This window comes from Gymnoscopelus braueri, assembly GCF_963280865.1.
Source record: "Gymnoscopelus braueri genome assembly, chromosome: 1".
Lineage (NCBI taxonomy): Eukaryota > Metazoa > Chordata > Actinopteri > Myctophiformes > Myctophidae > Gymnoscopelus > Gymnoscopelus braueri.
In genome coordinates this window covers 4,836,986-4,860,571 of record NC_137603.1, presented here as the reverse complement: position 1 = coordinate 4,860,571, position 23,586 = coordinate 4,836,986, and the positions used below count along the sequence as shown (strand labels likewise).

The window sequence follows — 23,586 nt, the reverse complement described above, 5'->3', positions numbered from 1 at the left end:
CTGTCATGCACTGTGTGCTGTAGTTATTGTCAGTGGAACACGCGACACAAAAGGGCACACGTCCCCTCGAGTGTCACGGCTCATGAAGTGCCGTGACACTCACACTTTGTGGACATGATTCATGAGCTCATCAACAACAGTCTGGCCGGCTGTCAGCGTCCACATCACCCTCTGAAGATGGATGACACGGATCAACTGGCACAGGGCAGCCCGCGCCGGTATTTATACTGTATAGCAAGGGCTGGAAATATTGGTAAAAAAATAAAATCTAGATAGCTCTCACACACATACAGTACACATCCACATAGCCTACAGCCAGTGGTGTAAAGTAACTAAGTACATTTACTCAAATACTGTAAAGTTATGAGGTGTTTTTACACTACATCTCAGAGGCAAATATTGTGCTTTTACTCCACAATTTTTTTTGAAAATGTTAGTATTTACTTTGTAGATTTTGATTATTATTACGAAACATACATTAACCACTTCAGCCCTATATACATTGAAAATAGCAGATCTACAAGCTCACAAGGCGTTGCGATGCAACACATTGTGAGCTTGTAGATCTGCTATTTTAAAAATATTTCTTTGAAAACTTGTGAAATGGTACATTCTTCAGAAAGAGTAGGCCTACTTTTACTTTTGGTAGGCTACTTTAAGTACATTTTGATGCAAAATGTTTGTACTTTTACCCAAGTATATTTTTAATTCCGGACTTACACTTGTAAGAGAGTATTTCTACATTGCAGTATTGATGCTTTTACTTAAGAAAAACAATTGAGTACTTGTTCCACCACTGAGGTTAATAAGTGTAGCTCAGAGCTGTCGTTGTCTTGGAAAGTGCTTCATGCAATACAAGATGTAATGAAGTGCTGCAGGAGATGATGATGATGATGATGATGATGATGATGATGATGTTGATGGCTCAGTGTTGCATAACATCGCTGACCTTTGTCACAAGCAGTCTGACTCACATTACATCCAGTACAGCAGTGGTTTTCAACCCTTTCCATATCAAGGTCCATTAATTATTTGACATTTGAGCCACGGAACGATCGATTTAGCCTCTCAGACCCACAGAAATTAGTTTTCGCGCAAAGTTCCCATCGTAACGTTAAACGTTATTTCCATGTACATTAGTACCTGAGATAAGATAGCAGCAATGTATACTGTGTGCATGATATACTCATGGACGTTAGTTAAGGTGCTTAGACAAAAGTCAGTGCGTTATACATGGGATTAAGGTGCAAAATGTCAGTGTGTGTCGACCGCATAATCCACATAAGGTAGACTGACAATGGTATAATCCACAAGTAGGTCCATGAGGAAGAGCAAAGAAAGAAAAAATAAAATAAAAAAATAGGAGAGATAACGGGCAAAGTCTTCTACATTCTCTAATAATAATACATTGTAGACTCATTGTAAATTAAGTAATGCAGATGTTTAACAATAATTTAACTCTTGAGAGCATAAAATAATAATAATCCATTTGGTTACCGACTCTCCATCATTTAGCTGGGGACCACCTGGAACCCCCTCAAGGACCACTGGTGGTCCCTGGACCACTGGTCGAGAACCACTGCAGTACAGTGTGCATGCGGTTCACAGTGGCTAAGAGACACATTTTGAGCCTGTTGTATGTAGATTATGTCTGAAGTCATTCCGTCATTTTTGACCACACCCACTTAAGAGTCACACATTGGCATGAGGCAAAATATTGAATATTGGTGATATCCAACAATAGCACTCAACGTACAACTGTTTTTTATTACTATAATTAATTAATAATAATAATGAATTGCATTTGTATAGCGCTTTTCCAAGTGCTCAAAGCGCTTTACAATGGTTCATTCATTCATACAGGGGGGGGGGGACATTGGGATATGTATTTTACTAGATAATATATGGAGAACAGGCTATACCTGCACCACCCCCACACCCCCTTTTTATGTTGTTGCTGTTGTCTGTATTGATATCTATATTTTTTTGTATTGTGTATGATGTTTTATCTTATTGTTTTTGAGACGTTGGTTTTGTTAATTGTGTTAGTGTATTGTCTGAACAGAAAATATATAATACAAAAAAAAAGAAACAGTTCTATCCAAGTTCACTCCTAATGTTATGAGGGTGAACAGAACAGTGTACTGGGTTTAGTTGGCCAGCATCTGTCTGCTCTGCAGGCAGAGAGATGTGCTCTGAATCAACCATGTGTCAAAAAACAGCGTCTCTAGACCAGATCCACCAGGCAATTTAAAGGAAAAATGGCCAATTTAGTGTGTTCTTTTCCTATTACCGACGAGACACATGGAGAGCTTGTTGGGTCAAGTGTTACTGTCAATAGTGGCTTTAGTAGACGGCTGAGAAGTGACACACACTGTGACTTAACCAGTGATGGAAGAAGTACTCAAAATATTATTACCACAATATAGCAAGCAATACACTGTTAAAGTTCAACATGTACTTGAGTAAAAGTACATAAGTATTGGCATGAAAATAAACTTAAAGTACCAAAAGCTAAATTATCATTAAGCAGAATGTCCCATTTCACAAGTTTTCAAAACATATTCAAATATTTTAACAATGATCACAATGCGTTGCATTAAGTCGCGTTGTGAGCTTGTAGATCGGCTATTTGCATATAGCCGAAGTGGGTAATGTATGGTTTGTAATAATAATCAAAATCTACAATGTAACTAGTAACTAAACATTTTCATATAATTGTAGTGGAGTAAAATACAACATTTGCCTTGATGTAGTGGAGCAGTAAAAGTAAAGGTATTCAAAATTGGATATACCCAAGTAAAGTAAAAAAAAATACCTCAAAATAGTACTTGAATACAGTACTTGAGTACAGTACTTTCCACCAGGCAATTGCAGGAAAAATTGCCAATTTAGTGTGTTCTTTTCCTATTACTGACCGAGACACATGGAGAGCTTGTTGGCTCAAGTGTTACTGTCAATGGTGGCTTCTGTAGACGGCTGAGAAGTGACACACGCTGTAACTTAACCAGTGATGGAAGAAGTACTCAAAATATCATTACCACAATATGGCAATACACTGTTAAAGTTCAAAATGTACTTGAGTAAAAGTACAAAAATATTGGCATGAAAATAAACTTAAAGTACCAAAAGTTAAATTATAAATAAGCAGAATGTCCCATTTCGCAAGTTTTCAAAACATATTCAAATATTTTAAATATGATCACAATGTGTTGCATTACGTCGCGTTGTGAGCTTATAGATGGTCTATTTTCAAATAGCCGAAGTGGGTAATGTATGGTTTGTAATAATAATCAAAATCTACAAAGTAACTAGTAACTAAACATTTTCATATAATTGTAGTGGAATAAAATACAACATTTGCCTTGATGTAGTGGAGCAGTAAAAGTAAAAGTATTCAAAATTGGAAATACCCAAGTAAAGTAAAAAAAATACCTCAAAATAGTACTTGAATACAGTACTTGAGTAGATGTACTTTCCACCAGGCAATTGCAGGAAAAATGGCCAATTTAGTGTGTTCTTTTCCTATTACTGACCGAGACACATGGAGAGCTTGTTGGCTCAAGTGTTACTGTCAATGGTGGCTTCTGTAGACGGCTGAGAAGTGACACACGCTGTGACTTAACAAGGAAAGGCACGTCGCCGTCTCTCTGTCACCAGAAGGGTCTGTCACACGGAGGAGGCACTGAGGGGGGACGGAGGGTCTTCCATCTCTCCTATCCTATCACACTGAGGGAGACAGAGGGTCTCCTACCCTATCACACCGAGGGGAGAAATGGCACAGATGCTTGCTTTCCTGGTTTTAATGGGTTAATACCAATAAGTAAACACCTCAACGTCTGCGTGCAAAACAATTGCTACTGAATAAATAAAGAAATTAAAAAACTACCGGTAATATTTTTAATCAGAACCACTGTTTCAAGAAAATATTCTTGAAACAGTGGTTCGTTCATGTACAAGTACCTGATGAATGGCACTAGATGGCACTATATACATTAAATATGAATGAATCTTCATTCAGATCAGATAATGCCTTTTGCAACATCAAAGAATATGTTTTTTTTTTATCACATTATAAGCTCTATTTTACGCTTTGTGGTACAACTATGTGTCACAGTGATAATAACCAATGTACAAGATCGTAGATTGGCTATTTTGTTTCGCTATTTCTGAAGATGTTTGAAGTTTTTTTTAAAGAATTGCGTCTAACATGCCCAACTTAGATATACCATGTTGAAAGAGGTTAAAATACCTGGTGATCTTTAGATCAAATCCCACTGACATTTCTACTGATCTTTATATATAAATATGCAAATGGAAATAAACCCTCACAGACAATGCAGTGACAGTTGTCAGCTTTCAGGCTCTTCCTGTGAGGATGAGATCAAACGTTCAGAGAGGTGAGAGGTACTGACAATGTTCTAAAAGTCAAGTTCACAACTGTTATAGTCGGTGGTGGGAAGTAACTAAGTACATGTACTCGAGAATTGTACTTAAGTAACATTTTGAGGCATTTTTACTTGAGTATTTCAAATTGTCTATACTTTTACTTCTACTCCACTACATCTCAGAGGCAAATATGGTATTTTTACTCCACTACAATTATTTGAAAACTTGAATTACTAGTTACTTTGTAGATTTGGATTATTAATAATTTTACTTGTAACAGACTATTTCTACAATAGGGTATTGATACTTTTACATAAGTAAAGGATGTGAGTACTTTTTCCACCACTGTCTAACCACATAATACTGACTGCTATCTGCACTATGTATATACTTGGATGCTAACGTAATAAACGTATGCACCCGTCTGCCGCACTAATCTATATTCTGTATTAAATGTGGTCGCTAATTTATTCATGCATATTGTTTGGGGGGATATTCTTCAGTCCATAAAATTAAATGTTTCTGCATAGACATATAATATCCTACCTCAACACCCAGGGAAGGTGCCATTCTAAGCTCTACATAATGCAGTCTTATTGTATATCCCGATATATGGTCACACAACCACACTTATTACACGTCTATACTTTAGTATTTGACTTACTACTGCTAGTTGTATCTTGACCTGTATTATGACTCGTTTTAAATATTTTATTACTTACTTGTATTTGCAATCTTCACTGCGAATACTCATGAATATATGAATCTTTGAAACTCCAAAATGATGCCTTTGGTGGGATGATGAGAGAGAGAGAGAGAGAGAGAGAGAGAGAGAGAGAGAGAGAGAGAGAGAGAGAGAGAGAGAGAGAGAGAGAGAGAGAGAGAGAGAGAGCCAAGTCATCTTTATTTATATAGTACATTTAAAAAAGGCAGGAGTTGAACCAAAGTACTTTCCAGTAACTGATTAAAACATTATAAGAGTCTATTAAAAATAGATTAGAGCGTTAAATACATTCCGTGGACTTTGTAAACAAACCATATGGTTCAACCTCAGACTGAGCTGAAAGCAAGAGAGAAAAGGTGGGACTTTAGGTCAGATTTAAACTGGTCAGTCAGTGTTGGGAATGGACTTAACGTGGGATGGGACATTATCACAGAACAGATAGCCTGCTCAAATGATGTTGCTATTAAACTTTGTCTTAGATTTCATAGATAGCTTCATATAGACTTGTTTGACAGTGGTGGAAAAAGTACTCAAAAGTTTTACTCAACCCATTTTGGGCGGGAACCCCTTTTGGAAATATTTTACCTGTAAAGTAAAAGTACCTCAAGATTGTACTTAAGTACATTACTTGAGTAAATGTACTTAGCTACTTTACACCCCTGCTTGTTTGACAGTACTATCATCAGTGTTATCGGCAAATGGCTGAAATGTATAGGGCTGGTTAAACTTGACCTTTGGCTCTGTAGCCTACTTGCTCTCTCACAGAGAGAGAGAGAGAGAGAGAGAGAGAGAGAGAGAGAGAGAGAGAGAGAGAGAGAGAGAGAGAGAGAGAGAGAGACAGACAGACAGACAGACAGACAGACAGACAGACAGACAGACAGACAGACAGACAGACAGACAGACAGACAGACAGACAGACAGACAGACAGACAGACAGACAGACAGACAGACAGACAGACAGACAGACGGAGAGAGAGAGAGAGACAGACAGACAGACAGACAGACGGAGAGAGACGGAGAGAGACGGAGAGAGAGAGAGAGAGGGGGGGTATATGGAATCCCAATTGTGGGCATAATTATAAATAAGAGATTTTCAAAAATAGTAAAATTGGCAAGCACAAGCTCACAAAGCGCCGTCAGCTTGAAGATCTGCTATTTTCACCAACAAAGTATAAAAATAGGGCATAAGTTGTATAACCTAACAATCTACATTATTGCCTCGTATGCTTGGGTGCTTTGTAGGCAAACGAGGTTTTACCAAAGAGGCACAAACCAAATGAAATGATGGTTCACAATCTATTCACAGCCCTTCACATTAAGGAAGCAAGTCAAGCGTAGCGCAGAGGAGAGTTTTTCCCCTTTTGTTGTAGAACATTGTAGAAGAGAGTCCTATTCTGTGTTGTACGCTCTAATGAGGACAATTATTCAATATCTTGCTATTACAGCCCTTAGCACTTAGCAGTGACCTTGTCAGCAATTTTGTCCTCTTTTCTAAAACTGCAGTGTGCAGTGGCCCAGGTAACTAACAGATGAGGATTCATTCATTGAGACCGGCAACGCGTCTTTGTGTCATTTTTTGATATATTTGGTTATTAAAAAATAGCAGATATACAAGCTCATAGCACGGCACCGAGTGCTGCACTATGAGCTTGTAGATCTGCAGTTTCTTTGATAAAATCGTGAACATTTGTGCAAATCTTTGAATATATATAATATATATGTCGATTTTTTCAAAGCGAACATTTGTAACTCAAATCTTTGCTTCTGGGGGATTCTACAAATGTCACCTACATTTTTTTTTATTTTTTTTTAATAGCAGATCTACAAGCTCATAGCCCGGCACCGCTCTATGAGCTTGCTCATCTGCTATTTTTGAATAGCCAAATAAATCTAAAAGTGTCACAGACACTTTCCCGGTCTTATAGGGTTAAGTGGGCTGGGGTTGTAAAAAACTTTACAGAAACTGCATTGGCTATAGTTTTACTCTTCTGTGACAGGTTCAAAGGTCGGCCAAATGACAGCCAAGGTTCACGGCTCAAAGTTATTTATGTCCAAGTACCGACATACTGCTCGCCGTGACCGAGTAGACTACACAGACCAAGTAGACTACACAGACCCAGTAGACTACACAGACCAAGTAGACTACACAGACCAAGTAGACTACACAGACCCAGTAGACTACACAGACCAAGTAGACTACACAGACCCAGTAGACTACACAGACCCAGTAGACTACACAGACCGAGTAGACTACACAGACCCAGTAGACTACACAGACCAAGTAGACTACACAGACCAAGTAGACTACACAGACCCAGTAGACTACACAGACCTAGTAGACTACACAGACCTAGTAGACTACACAGACCTAGTAGACTACACAGACAGAGTAGACTACACAGACCCAGTAGACTACACAGACCCAGTAGACTACACAGACCTAGTAGACTACACAGACCAAGTAGACTACACAGACCCAGTAGACTACACAGACCAAGTAGACTACACAGACCAAGTAGACTACACAGACCCAGTAGACTACACAGACCAAGTAGACTACACAGACCCAGTAGACTACACAGACAGAGTAGACTACACAGACCCAGTAGACTACACAGACCCAGTAGACTACACAGACCCAGTAGACTACACAGACCTAGTAGACTACACAGACCTAGTAGACTACACAGACCCAGTAGACTACACAGACAGAGTAGACTACACAGACCTAGTAGACTACACAGACCTAGTAGACTACACAGACCTACAGACCGAGTAGACTACACAGACCTAGTAGACTACACAGACCAAGTAGACTACACAGACCCAGTAGACTACACAGACCCAGTAGACTACACAGACCCAGTAGACTACACAGACCCAGTAGACTACACAGACCTAGTAGACTACACAGACCTAGTAGACTACACAGACCGAGTAGACTACACAGACAGAGTAGACTACACAGACCAAGTAGACTACACAGACCAAGTAGACTACACAGACCAAGTAGACTACACAGACCCAGTAGACTACACAGACAGAGTAGACTACACAGACAGAGTAGACTACACAGACCAAGTAGACTACACAGACCAAGTAGACTACACAGACCCAGTAGACTACACAGACCTAGTAGACTACACAGACCTAGTAGACTACACAGACAGAGTAGACTACACAGACAGAGTAGACTACACAGACAGAGTAGACTACACAGACCCAGTAGACTACACAGACCAAGTAGACTACACAGACCCAGTAGACTACACAGACCGAGTAGACTACACAGACAGAGTAGACTACACAGACCCAGTAGACTACACAGACCTAGTAGACTACACAGACCTAGTAGACTACACAGACCGAGTAGACTACACAGACAGAGTAGACTACACAGACCAAGTAGACTACACAGACCAAGTAGACTACACAGACCAAGTAGACTACACAGACCCAGTAGACTACACAGACCTAGTAGACTACACAGACCTAGTAGACTACACAGACAGAGTAGACTACACAGACAGAGTAGACTACACAGACAGAGTAGACTACACAGACCCAGTAGACTACACAGACCAAGTAGACTACACAGACCCAGTAGACTACACAGACCCAGTAGACTACACAGACAGAGTAGACTACACAGACCCAGTAGACTACACAGACCTAGTAGACTACACAGACCTAGTAGACTACACAGACCGAGTAGACTACACAAACAGAGTAGACTACACAGACCCAGTAGACTACACAGACCCAGTAGACTACACAGACCTAGTAGACTACACAGACCTAGTAGACTACACAGACCGAGTAGACTACACAGACAGAGTAGACTACACAGACAGAGTAGACTACACAGACCAAGTAGACTACACAGACCAAGTAGACTACACAGACCAAGTAGACTACACAGACCCAGTAGACTACACAGACCAAGTAGACTACACAGACCCAGTAGACTACACAGACAGAGTAGACTACACAGACCTAGTAGACTACACAGACCGAGTAGACTACACAGACAGAGTAGACTACACAGACAGAGTAGACTACACAGACCTAGTAGACTACACAGACCAAGTAGACTACACAGACCAAGTAGACTACACAGACCGAGTAGACTACACAGACCGAGTAGACTACACAGACCTAGTAGACTACACAGACCAAGTAGACTACACAGACCAAGTAGACTACACAGACCCAGTAGACTACACAGACCTAGTAGACTACACTGACCCAGTAGACTACACAGACCCAGTAGACTACACAGACCCAGTAGACTACACAGACCCAGTAGACTACACAGACCCAGTAGACTACACAGACCCAGTAGACTACACAGACCCAGTAGACTACACAGACCAAGTAGACTACACAGACCCAGTAGACTACACAGACCCAGTAGACTACACAGACCCAGTACACTACACAGACCCAGTAGACTACACAGACCCAGTAGACTACACAGACCTAGTAGACTACACAGACCTAGTAGACTACACAGACCTAGTAGACTACACAGACCTAGTAGACTACACAGACCTAGTAGACTACACAGACCTAGTAGACTACACAGACCTAGTAGACTACACAGACCCAGTAGACTACACAGACCTAGTAGACTACACAGACCCAGTAGACTACACAGACCTAGTAGACTACACAGACCTAGTAGACTACACAGACCAAGTAGACTACACAGACCCAGTAGACTACACAGACCCAGTAGACTACACAGACCCAGTAGACTACACAGACCAAGTAGACTACACAGACCAAGTAGACTACACAGACCCAGTAGACTACACAGACCCAGTAGACTACACAGACCAAGTAGACTACACAGACCAAGTAGACTACACAGACCCAGTAGACTACACAGACCCAGTAGACTACACAGACCAAGTAGACTACACAGACCCAGTAGACTACACAGACCAAGTAGACTACACAGACCCAGTAGACTACACAGACCAAGTAGCCAAAAATTGTGAAATTGTATAATTAGCATTAGTGAGGACCACTTATATGAAGATGGGTTGAAAATGGGTGAATTGATGTTATGATATCCTAAGATGAATGGTACTTTAGAAAATGTTCAGAACTCCATCCCGGGTCTGCCACAGTTTAAAACGCCTTGCGCTAGATCACCTATTTTAATAGCTTTGTTTTGTAGTTTTTTTGGTGAGATCTGATGTTCATAGTGACAGAACACTTTGCAACGTGATTGTCTTGAATGCGCCCGACCGGAAGTCTTGCTAGACGAGATTTCAATCTCGTCTAGCGAGACTTCTACTGTACCATTCATCCCAGGATATTATAACATCATAGAAAAGGTAAGAAAACCACTGTGGGGCAAAATTGACTTTAAGTACTGCTCACAACATTGTGGTGTAGCATCCGTCTAGAGCAGGGGTCTTCAACGTTTTCAGGCCAAGGACCCCCTAGCTGAGAGAGAGATGAAACAGGGACCCCCTACTCTATATTATTATACAATTGTGTTTCAGATTCAAGTTTTTTTTTACTTAGTCTGTTCTTTTTCCCCCTCTACACCTATAGCCTCTTTGCCAAAAATAGCCGATCTACAAGCTCTCAACGCCTCGCAGCGCGAGGCGTTGAGAGCTTGTAGATCTGCTATTTTCGGCTAATGTTCCCCTCAGAAAAGGAATTCTAGGGTTCAAGTGGTTAATGTAAAAAAAAACTAAATCTTATCACACAAAGATTTGGCGGACCCCCTACAGTAGCTCTGAGGACCCCCTATGGGTCCCAGACCCCCTGTTGAAGACCCCTGGTCTAGAGACTTCTGCAGGGTTGGTTTCAGGGTCCAGCATTCACTGCCATCGAGGAGAGAGAACAGACTCTACGGTTGCATAGAAGAAGCTGAGTTTGATTCGACGGGGGGGGGGGCTGGAGTTCCATTCGCTGGTCATGCCGTTCGGTCCTTCCTAAATATGGAGCCATGTGAGACTCCATATTTGAACGTCAAAAATGATGTCATCCCTACTGATGACGTCATATAATCTCTGGCAGAGATATGCACTCCACTGAGCGCTCCTTTCTAGATCAATGTGGGAGGAGCTTGTATCGTCACCAGACCTATTCTCCTCATCACAAGGACCAATGCCTGGAATCGAACCCGTCGCCGCCGACCGCAAGGAGGACGCAGGAGGAGGAGCGTCCGTCCCGCAGCGCCTCAGGGTTCTGGTGACCGGCGCCACGGGCCTGCTGGGCCGGGCCGTCTACAAAGAGTTCCACCAGAACAGCGACCAGTGGCTCGCTCTGGGGACGGGCTACCGCCGCGCCCGACCCCGCTTCCTCCGCTGCGACCTCCGGGACGAGGCCGCGGTCGGAGCCGTCGTCCGGGACTTCCTGCCGGACGTGATCGTCCACTGCGCGGCGGAGAGGAGGCCGGACGTGGCGGAGCGGCACACAGAGGCGGCCGTCGACCTGAACGTGAACGCCACGCGGACGCTGGCCAAGGCGGCGGCGGAAACGCCCGCCGGAACGTTCCTGATCTACATCAGCACCGACTACGTGTTCGACGGCCGCCACCCGCCGTACGGCGAGGACGACGCCCCCGAGCCGCTCAACGCGTACGGCAGGAGCAAGCTGGAGGGCGAGCGGGAGGCGCTCCGGCACTGCCCCGGCGCCACCGCCGTGCTCCGCGTGCCCGTCCTCTACGGCGAGGTGGAGCGCGTGGCGGAGAGCGCCGTGACGGCCCTGTGGGACCGGGTCCTCCTCCAGGAGGGGGCGGCGGCGGAGAGCCGCACCACCGCGCTGGACCACCGCCGGCAGAGGTTCCCCACGGACGTCCGGGACGTGGCGACGGTCGTGCGGACGCTGGCGGAGCGGCAGCGGCGGGATCCCGCCTCCGTCCGCGGGATCTTCCACTACTCGGCCAAGGAGCGGATGACCGAGTACGAGATGGCCGTGGCCATCGCCCGGGCGTTCCGCTTGCCCGCCGATCACCTCGTACCGCTGACGGGGGAGGAGGAGGAGGAGGGGGAGGAGGGGGAGGTGGGCGCAGGAGGGGGCGGGGCCCGGCGGCCGCTCAACGCCCAGCTGGCGTGCTCCCGGCTGGAGCGGCTGGGGCTGGCGTTAGAGCCTCGGCCGTTCGGCGCCACAGTCGCCGACTACCTCTGGCCGTTCCTCCCCGACAAGCGCTGGAGACAGACCGTCTTTATCTGAGAGAGAGAGAGGGAGAGACATATTAGAGCTATTCATGGTTTAGAAATATTTCAAGTAAACATTTATTTGTTGGTTTTATTATTTTGTTTTGAATAATTATTGTGTGCTTTCCAAACTTCTCAGCATTAATAGAATACAATAAAACTAGAAAAAGTGCTCCTCGGAGCACAGGTCTCCGCCAGGTCAGGTAGGTTATTGTGGTCTCCTGGTAGCGCAATAACAGGCCAATGTGAAAAGGGTGGCATTTCTTCCTCGGCCTAGTGGGAATGTGCGTGCATTCATGATTTGAGGCATTTTGTTTCAAAAATGTGTTTTGCTAAATTAGACCCGCTGGTGGCGCTATAACAGGGCAATGTGAAAAGGGTGGCATTTCTTCCGCGGCCTAGTGGGAATGTGCGTGTGAAATTTCACGGAAAGTGCAGGCTGCGTTCATGATTTGAGACATTTTGTTCGAAACGGACCAATCCTGCGAACTTTGGAAGGAAACCTTAGCCAATCAGAATGAAATATCGGACAGATGCGTCTTGATCACATGACCATAGAGATGCCTTTTGGCCTGGCGGAGACAATAAGATAAAATAATATGAAATAAAATGCATAATGTTCATTCATAAAGTCAATGGGGCTTGTAATGGGCTGAAACCCCTTCCTACATTTAAGATGACGTCATCATTGTGATGTCATTGATAGGCTACTTGATACTGTATGTATAGTAAGTTATAATGCTTATATGAAACGTGCCCGGTTGGCCACGTTTCATATAGAAACAGGTGAAACATAGGTGCGGTTGCCCCTGTTTGTAGATCGTCTATTTTCACTATTAGTATTAATCGTTGCTGTCCGGCAGGAACCAGCTAACCATTTTTCCGCGTTTGCATTTTTTTCCCCATAAATCAGTGCTATTGAACACCCTTTACGTCTGTGTGTTGGTTAAAACAATATTGAACCAATGAAAAGTATTAAAAAGTGCTTCTGATAAAAGCAGCTAACTCCATTGGATCCTCAAACTTTCTGCTAAACCAGCTAACTCCAGCAAAGGTGGGTGGAGCTAGCTGGTTTGGCTGACTCCAGGCTCCACCCCCTTTTGACCTCCAACCTCATTGTGAGCTTGGAGGTCCATTCAGCTGTTCTTATCAATGATGAACAAAACCTCCTAACTCCACTTTTTGTTTTGTTTTTGTCATTTCCTGAAAAATGAACATTTTGGAGTTAGCTGGTTCCTGCCGGACAGCAGAGAGATATCTTATCGTGTATTTTAATATTCAGAGTAAAACAAACACTCAAGTCAAATGCAGGTCAATTGAGTCTACGGTCATCAATTTTTTGGCTCAGGAAGCAAAAGTCCATGAATTCAAGGCTTCATGGGGTGTGTAATTGATAGAAAATAAGTAATTTTTGGGGTGAACTACTCCTTTAAGTACAGTACTCAAGTACATGTACTAAGAAAGGTAACTTATCTTTTGAGATGTGAGCTGTGGAGCGATGCCTCTGGAGTCCAGTGGTGAGAAACAAGAGACGTTGGGTCAGCCTGGAGTTCAGACCACTGGAGCCACAAATTAAAGTCCAGGACGCTGAAGCTTATTTCATGGACTACGCCACCAACACACACTACACCACCAACACACATACTACACTACCAACACACACTACACTACCAACACACACATACTGTCAGGACTTCCTACTGACTGGGTAACGGGTTACAGTACATCACTGTGTGTGTGTGTGTGTGTGTGTGTGTGTGTGTGTGTGTGTGTGTGTGTGTGTGTGTGTGTGTGTGTGTGTGTGTGTGTGTGTGTGTGTGTGCGCGTGCGTGCGTGCGTGCGTGCGTGCGTGCGTGCGTGCGTGCGTGTGTGTGTGTGTGCGTGCGTATGTGTGCGCATGTGTGTGTGTGTGTGTGTGTGTGTGTGTCTGTGTGTGTGTGTGTTTGTGTGTGTGTGTGTGTGTGTGTGTGTGTGTGTGTGTGTGTGTGTGTGTGTGTGCGCGCTTGCGTGTGCACTTGTATTACTGTACTTATGAGCAGTGGTAAGTATCTGCAATGTAGAAGTACTCAGTTACGTAAAGTAAGTAAGTAAAAGTCCTTGACTTGAGTAAAAGTACAAAAATATTGGTATCAAAATGTACCTAAAGTACCAAAAGTAAAAAGTACTCATGGTGCAGAAGATCTACAAGCTCACAATGTGTCGCATCGCGACACATTGTGAGTTTGTAGATCTACAAAGTAACAAGTAACTAAAGTTTTCAAATACTTATAGTGGAATAAAAGTATAATATTTGCCTCTGAGATACAGTGGAGTAGAAGTAAAAGTATTGAAAATTGGACATACTCCAGTAAAGTAAAAATAGCTCAAATTGTACTTAAGTACAGTACTAGTAAATGTATTTAGTTACTTTCCACCACTTCTTGTATTACTGTATTTGTGAGGAACAAGTGTCCTCGCAGCATGCAAAGAAAGGTATAGGCTACATAGTAGAATTTGAGAAATAGACATAGATGTAACACTGTCACATAAAATGTGAGAAAGAGTAGATTTCCTGTCCATGTATGAGTATTGAAAGAAATGTAACATAACTTGGTGATAACAAGGGCATTTGGTTAAAAAGATGTTTGAATATTTAACACCTACTAAATTGTGTTGTTTTGTTTTGTTTTGAATTAAATTCTCTGTTGTCAGGTTTTATTCCATAGGGGGCGCTGTGGGGGAAAAGCAGCACAACATTTCCAGGAAGTGAGGTACCAGGAACAGCTATAAAAGTTCCAGGAAGTAATTCGGCCAGGGGTTTTATTTTGGCCATGAAAGAGTGTTTGGTGTGTTTTGAAAAAGAGACTCTTTGAAATGAAGGAGATATTCTGATGGTGGATGTTATGAGCTTAACAGATTAAAGGAACAAAGGAATCTCCCTGGAGCTTCCTGAGACTCCTGACATAGAGGTTGGGTGAGAGGAATATATTTTTTCTTCTTATGCTATTCATTGCTTTTTTCTTGTGGGACTGTCAGAAGATTGGCAGTTAAACTGAGTTTTGGTTGGATATTACTGGATTACTTTGGAATACATTTTCATTGAAAGCATTCAGGGAGTTTTAACCCATTAAGACCTGAGTCCGATTCTACAAAATGCCTTCTAAATCAGCTGTTCTCACACTTTCAAAATGTTTCAAAATTCAGGTTGTGGATATATTATGATAAGACATTCAGGCGTTAGAAATCTTTATGGGTGCGGGTTATTTCAAACACTGTCATTTTTATTTGGAATGGCAACGCATTCTCACTCCAAGGAATTGTAGTGGAGTAAAAGTACAATATTTGCCTCTGAGATGTAGTAGAGTAGACGAAAATGTACAGAAAATTGGAAATACTCCAGTAAAGTAAAATGCCTCAACATCAAGTACAGTACTTGAGTTCTGACCAGTGGTGGTCAGAACCCATATATTTCCAGGATGACAGAGAGAACACTCGCCAAAACGGTTTGTTGTTTTGAGCGTGAATTGCCCCGTGTAAATGAATATATTTTATTTGCTTTATGTTGATGGTAACCGTTGTATAATCACAATATTACACTCGAGGGTGTGCCTTACCATGATTATTGGCACTTCAGTGATGCTTTCAGAGCCTTGTTCCTGACTGCATCGCTGTCGGGACAATAATGATGGTAAAGTACACCCTGTCGGGACAATAATGACGGTAAAGTACACCCTTGAGTGTAATATTGCTTCAGTAAATGTACCAGAGCCAGGCAGGGGTCAGGGATCCACAGAACACAACAGAACCCATGGGGGTCAGATTTGATTGTTGTGGAGGCTAATGGCTCCACACCAGTGGGGGGCAGTAACTATAGGTAAATGTACTAGAGTGCCGTTACAGTATACTCAACACATATATAGTTGCTGTCGTAACAGAAACCTCTTATCTCCACACACTAACTTTGTGTGTTTTTTCGTAAATGAACGCCCTACTTCATCATCATACTCGTCACACAAAAGCATCAAACGTAGCAGATCTAGTGAATGTTGTGTGAATGTTTTTCCATTAAAACAACAAACAGTCATGTTCACTGCACTACTACTATTTACTCCAAAGTGTTGATCTTTGGGAAATACTGGTTTCTAGTGTTAAACCATTCAATCCGGGAACACGTCTCTGTCAGTTTAGATTTCTTCGGCTATTCAAAAATAGCAGATATACAAGTTCATAGCGCGGCACTTGGTGCTATGAACTTGTAGATCTGCTATTTTTTTTGAAAAATGAAGATTTTTTTTGCAAATCTTTGAATATATATATATATATATATATATATATATATATATATATATATATATATATATATATATATTTTTTTTTTTTTTTTTAAGCGAAAATTTGTAAAATATTTAGTTCCAGGGACCCCCCCAGAAGCAAAGGTTTGAGTTACAAATGTTTGCTTTAAAAATATATATATTCAAAGATTAGCAAAAATGTTCAAGGTCTTTCAAAAATAGCAGATCTACAAGCTCATAGCGCGGCACCGAGTGCCGCGCTATGAGCTTGTAGATCTGCTATTTTTGAATAGCCAAATCAATCTAAAAATGACACAGCTGCGTTCCCAGATTGAATGGGTTCATGATAAACTAGATGATAATGCTTTCTTGACTTTTCCCATAACAACTAAAGAGAAGAACAATAACTTGGAGGTTTTCTGCTGGTATTAAGAGTAGCTTATGAAAGTGGTGGGAAATGCAATGATTTATATTTGTAGTCAATATGAGATGCTAGAAGTCAGTCTTGTCCTCGGCCCATTAAAGCTGATCAGCTATTTCCAAAGCCTTAAGCTTTGAAAATAGCTGCAAACATTGCTTTAACCTTCAAAGCTAGGCTTTTGGAGGTTTTATGCTGGATTTGTGTAATGTAAACCAATTATTTTCAACTTTCCTTTCTTTCTTTTTCAATTCAAGGAGCACCAGCCTAATATTGACCAGGCCATGAATTGATTGATTGATTGATTGATTGACTGATTTATTCATTGATTGATTAAATGTCAGGGACCCCAAATACTCAGTGCTTATTTAACTCTGAGACTTGGACCTTTTCTTTGCCACACCCTAGTATTCACATTTAACATAAAATTCAGTTATTTCATGCATAATTTCTCCAAATCGAGAATTTAATGTGACACACATGTTATAGACACGTCTTTTCTTGTCTGCAACTATACATTCATGAACTATTTAACTGACAGAGTTGTTCAGAAATGTATCAAGCCACTTCCAGCGATTCCGAGCGTTTTTTACCAACCTTTGAAAATTCATGATTCGCGATAATCCGTTCCGTAGTTATGGGCAGTTGAATGTATGGTTTGTTTTCGCCAAAAAGGAACAGAATAAATAGTAACATTTTTATAAATCCTATAACACCAGCTTCTGAAAACACAAAATCTCGTCATTCTCGTCATTGGCGGTGTGAGCCTGTGGGTGGCGAGAAATCTCATCATTGGCAGTCAAACAGTTGTGTGTTGTCATGTTTTTTCAATTGCTTTTTTCATTTATTTTTTATATATTTCTTTGAAAATTATTATTATTATTATTTATTTATTTTAAGAATAAAAAAAGTAATTGAAAGAACACGGCCCCCTCACGTATTGGGAGGACAGGGTGAGTCACCAGAACCAAGGACGGGTGTTTTTGATGAATCTAACATGTTTGAATTTTGAAGTTATAATGGGTTTGTAGAGGAAGGGGGCGTGTCTGATAAAATTAATATCAAATATCCAAATACTGAATCAAGCCACTTAAAAACTGTCTGGGGGGTTCACAAAAGCCTGAGTAATGACCAAAATATTTTTTGGAAGTGAAATATCCCTTTAACCACTTTCAATCTGGTGTCCCTATAAGCTTACGTGGTGACTTTTTTGTTCCGGCACCTTCTAGTTCTGTTTTTGTTTTGCTTGTTTAGTTTGTTCTGAAATGACACCTCTGTGTCTAAGCCTCACGGCAGAGCTCTGCTTACAAGGTTTTATGTTGGATTTATGCAATCTGAACAAAACAAAACAAAACGGAATGAAAACAAAACAAGCTTTGAAGATATTTATTTGAGCAGCTGAGGTCTCTTCAGAATATCATAACCAGTCATTTCATCATCGTTTTGCTCCCTAATGCTGAGGATATCAAAGTCAGTGGTGTGAAGTAACTAAGTAAATGTACTCAAGTACTGAACTTAAGTATTCTTTTACGCCACTACAATTATTTGAAAACGTACTAGTTACTTTGTAGATTGGTGTTATTATTACAAAACTCAGCCGTAGGCCTATTTCAGCCATTTGAAAATAGCCGATCTACAAGCTCACAATGCGTCGCAATGCGAAGCATTGTGAGCTTGTAGATCTGCTATTTTCAACATGAAAACTTTGAACTTGTGAAATGGGACATTCAGCACAATGAGTACTTTTACTTTTTGTATCTTAACCCTCCAAGACCCGCAGTTGTAATATTACAACATTTGTATTTTATCAAAAACATGGTATAAATCATTTGTTTTCCTGTTATTCTTTCACCTAAACATCATCATTGGATCCTATTGTTTAGTCTTGCAATGTCATTGGCCGGGATATTTGCATATAAATACCCCCCACAGAGGCAGGAAAAGTCACAACTTGAAAATCCTTGAAGGAAGAACAATCTCTTTTTCACTGGACAGGATTTCTCACAAAAAAGTAAGTAAAATGTCTGCAATAATTTTTTTGGTGATCATTAGAATGTCTAGAACATGTACATATGATATTATTGGGAAAGATATCCCCCAAATGTAAATTAGAGCATGCTTTATACTTGTTGTTTTTTTACAACTCTGGGTCATAGTGGTAGCAAATAGCAATGCCACCTGTTCACCTGGCTAAGTGGAGTCTTATAGTTTTCACAATACATTTATACAATTATGTGTATTTTCCCCACATTGCATTACTATATATATATATATACCACAAATAACCACAAACATTACCAAAATGTTTTGCTAAAACATTATAGGCAATGAAATGTTATAACTTATAAGCTAAAGCAGTATATTTGTCTTCGAGTACAATTGGTTAAAACATACAAATTGGTATGTGTGTGTGTGTGTGTGTGTGTGTGTGTGTGTATATATATATATATATATATATATATATATATATATATATATATATATATATATATATATATATATATATATATATATATATATATATATATATATATATATATATATATATATATATATATATATATATATATACCAATTTGTATATTGTAACCAATTGTACTCGAAGACAAATATACTGCATCATTAGCTTATAACATGTCATTGCCTATAATGTTTTAGCAAAACATTTTGGTAATGTTTGTGGTTAGCAATCAGTGTATGGTAATTGTTCATATGGGAGTCGCCCAGTTAAGAATCTCTCATCATTGTTCATGTGATGGGTGTTGGGATTGCCCACTTACAGTCATCCCCAATCCCTTTGTTAGGCTAAGCATCATCATTCATCACTGATGGTGCTAAGTACCATCATCACTGATGCCACTTGTGAGGATAAGCAAAGTACAATAGGTTGGCCAGACAGTATTGTGTGACTTGTGAAATATGTACCTGCAGTGAGATGTGCTAGTACTAATGTACTAATGGTATTTCTTTATTTTCATTTCAGAATGCCACAAGCAAGGAGAGAGCCTCGCTTCACTGCAAGGGATGTGTTGGATATTGTAATGAATGGAGAGAGTGATTTCTTTAGTACATTCATTGTACTGTTTTTCATTTTGTTCTTTTAATAAAATCAAAATTCTTAAAAATATGGCTTATTGATGTTATTATTCATAATGTACTGTTCTGAGGCCCAATATTATTCATAATGTATACTGTTCTGAGGCCAAATGATAAACCATAACCATATAAATGAACCCTTAAGTTGTTTTAGTGAAGTATATAGACATTTGCCATGCTATTCTGACAGTGAGTAAAATGGCCTATAGGAAATTCTGCTACCCGTTAGACCCACTGTTGTAATATTACAACATTTCAATAAAACCTTACGAAAACTATTTTTTTTAAAAAACATTATATTTTCCTCTCCAAAGTACTCCTAAAACACCATCTGAAAGGTTGACAATTTTTTTTTGTAAGTAGAAATATATCCGGGTCTTGCAGGGTTAAAGTACATTTTGACGCCGATACTTTTTGTACTTTTACTCAAGTACATTTTGAATACGGGACGTCAACTTGTAACAGAGTATCTCTACATTGCAGGATTGATACTTTTACTTAAAAGTAAACCATTAAAGTACTTTTTCCGCCACATGATCAAAGTGCGTGTGACCAGGAGAGCAGAACGGAGAGAGAGCAGAAAGATGAAATAAAGGTATGGGAGAGAGAAAAGTGGTTAGTAAGTAGGTCCTCTATTTTCGGCAGGTAATCATTCTTGAGAGGAAGCTGTGTGTCAGCGCGTATAGCACTGGGTCCATCGCTGGGCAAACTTTAACTCGTAAAAAAAAGGCGGTAAAGAAGTCCCAGGGAGTTTAAATCCTGTTCTTTCCCCAAAGGTAAAATCACAACCTGAATTACGTGGCCTCTTTCTTTAAATCCACCCTTTCCTTCTGCCGATGATACATTGCCTGATATAAAAACTCTCCAGAAACTAGGTTTTTATTGAGTTTATGTATTGTTATACGATTCTTACAAACATATTTCAGGACACAATATGGTTGTCCTGGTCTCCTGTGGCTGTTCAGTTTGAACAGAGAAAGTGTTTGTCCCGCTCTTTGATAGGAAGCGACAGCCAGCCTGGCTTAATTCTCTCTGCATTTGTATACGTTTTTTAAATTGAGAATGTTCATGAAGTGTGTTGTTTTGTGAAGGTATTTTAGCTAGCTATGGGTTCTTACAATGTATTTGTAATTATTGTCTCCGCCAGGCCGAAAGGCATGGCAAGAGTATGTTTTACCCCCTGTCCGTTCGTCCGTGACCAGCTAATCTCCGGCACCGTTGGCCCGGTCGCTGCGAAACTGTGCACACACACTCCCTGGATGCCAACTCAGAACCTCTGCCTCAAATTTTTCACATGGGCCTGTTATAGCGCCACCAGGAGGCCGATTTGTGCAAAACCCATTTTTTTATATTACTCCTACAGATTTTATCCAAACGTCATGCAAATCGGTACACAGTATCTGTATGTGATCAACACGGATCTGTCCGATTTCCCTAATTCCATCCTGATTGGCAAAGGTTGGCTTCCAAAGTTTGCAGGATTGGTCCGTCAAATCATGAACGCAGCTTGCTATTTCCGTGAAATTTAACACGCACATTCCCACTAGGCCGAGGAAGAAATGCCACTCTTTTCACATTGGCCTGTTATAGCGCCACCAGCAGGTCTAGTTTAGCAAAACAATTTTTTGGAACAAAATACCTCAAATTATGAACACAGTGTCCGATTGCCGTGAAATGCCTAAGAAGAAATGCCACCTTATTCACATTGGCCTATTATAGCGCCACCAGGAGGCCACAATAACCTACCTGACCTGGCGGAGACCTCTAGTTTATTTTGTAATTATTGACACCACACACACACACACACACACACACACACACACACACACACACACACACACACATATACATTTAAACATTTTGGGGTGAATATTCGTTGAAAAAAGCCAATCCACAATAAAATTGTACTCTTACTTGTAGATCTGCTAGGAGTGAGTCAACTGAGGATATAGGGTTTAATTGGTTAAGACAGAGCAAACATAACATCCACACAACGACACAGTCAATGAATCAGCTATTAAGAAGACGTTGTGAAGGAATGTGCACAAAGGGTTCAGTCGTGTTTGACTAAATCAATGTCATGAATGAAGTTTTAATTAGTGACCACGGAGGCTTTAAAAAGTTTAGCCCATTTCCCTTCAGTTTTTAGCTAACATTCTCCTCCTCCGCGCCATTATGCCGTTATCTTTCTCTCTCTCTCTCTCGACACGGGTGGCAGGGAAATTAAATTACTTATCTCCTCCGTCATTAGCCTCTCTTTATCTCTGCTAAGACGCATATCAAATAGGATTTCTATTAAACATCATTTCCTTCATCCCGGCCCTTTTAATATGCGGTGAAAGAGATTACAGTAAAAACTTATACGAGATGAACTGTATGCATATAATATTAACCCATTCAAACCGGGAACGCATCTGTTTAACCGTTATTCTATACTTTGGCTATTCAACAATAGCAGATCTACAAGCTCATAGCGTGGCGAGTGCTATGAGCTTGTAGATTTTTTTTTTTTTATCATGGAAAATGTGTGCAAATCTTTGACTATACGTCTGTCTGTCTGTCTGTCTGTCTGTCTGTCTGTCTGTCTGTACTGTATGTTTTAAAGCAAACATTTTTAACTCCGATCTGTGCTTCTGGGGGGTCCCTGGAACAACATATTTTGAGATGGGGGTCCGCGGCCAAATACATAATCCTTTTGGGGGTCCTTGACATTGAAAAGCACCACTGACTGATATAGCAACATACTGTTAGGATCTAAAAAACATTTTTAGATATGTATTTTGCCAGGAACCCCCAGGAATCTCAATATGTTTTGTTACAGGGACCCCCATGAAGCAAAGATTTGAGTTACAAATGTTCGCTTAAAAAAAAAAACTACATACACAACTATATATATATATATATATATATATATATATATATATATACTGTATATATATATTCAAAAATTTGCACAAATTCTCAAGATTATACAAAACAAATCTGAAAAAATAGCAGATCTACAAGCTCATAGCGCAGCACTCGGTGCCGCACTACGAGCTTGTAGATCTGCTATTTTTGAATAGCCAAATAAATCTAAAAATGACACGGTCTGAATGGGTTAAAATGATGGTCTGGGACAATGCAGGGCTGACTTCCATTTCACTTTGTATTCTAGTGTTCAAGTACTCTCTTCTTCATTTAATTGTCCTCATCTGGAATCCAGTGGTGTAAAGTAACTAAGTACATTTACTCAAGTACTCTATACTTCAGTACACGTTCTGTGGAACTTTTACTTTACTTGAGTATTTCCTGTTTCTGTATTTTTTTTACTCCACCGCAATTATTTGACAGCTTTATTTACTAGTTACTTTGCAGATTTTGATTATTCTAACACATACTGTACATTAACTATGCACGTATGACCTATATTAGACCTTGATTATTCGAAACTAGCAGATCTACAACACAACGTGTTGTGATGTGACAGAAATTGGCCTGAAAAAAACGCTATCTATCAGGAGG

The 23,586-nt window shown here is 40.7% G+C and overlaps 1 protein-coding gene and 1 pseudogene across 2 annotated transcripts in view; both read left to right on the top strand.

The window, feature by feature from the left end:
• The window catches only part of LOC308089679 (uncharacterized protein), a 496,849-nt gene that overhangs the window by 435,895 nt on the left and 37,368 nt on the right, over positions 1 to 23,586 (top strand). The gene's annotated exons all lie outside the window — the stretch shown is intronic.
• On the top strand, positions 11,160 to 12,313 carry LOC308082195 (methionine adenosyltransferase 2 subunit beta-like; annotated as a pseudogene). The gene has a single exon. The product of its transcript is annotated as a methionine adenosyltransferase 2 subunit beta-like (transcript).